The sequence below is a fragment of the Penaeus monodon genome, chromosome 25 (genome assembly GCF_015228065.2).
Source record: "Penaeus monodon isolate SGIC_2016 chromosome 25, NSTDA_Pmon_1, whole genome shotgun sequence".
NCBI lineage: Eukaryota > Metazoa > Arthropoda > Malacostraca > Decapoda > Penaeidae > Penaeus > Penaeus monodon.
The window spans coordinates 34,655,596-34,656,024 of NC_051410.1; positions in this window are offsets into that span (position 1 = coordinate 34,655,596).

Here is a 429-nt window from a genome sequence, read left to right on the forward strand (position 1 = left end):
GAAAGAAATGTATATATACTTAGAGCAAACAATGATTAATCGCAGTTTCGCACTAACCAATAATCATTAATAAATAGTGTAATATACAGGGAAAATGCTATCCATGATCACACTCCTTTCACGCATGAACAGACCAAGATCGGTAGAACGGAACTGTCATACCATACATTATGGAAATTAGTCCCGAGAAGCACTGCACTTACCACAGATCAGTGATTCCCAACCTTTCTAGATCTGTTGGCTCCGATCAGTATACATTAACTTCCTTAGCCATCACCAGTGCCATCTTTTCAGAATCAGTATTCATTAGTAATTGATATACATTTGATATAAAGGTTAGAGGAATTATTGGGGTGAAACAAAATTCAGTTGGATTCGAAATCAAGATTTTCAAATTAGTCTCCCAGGGGTTCTTGATTAGGAAACCAT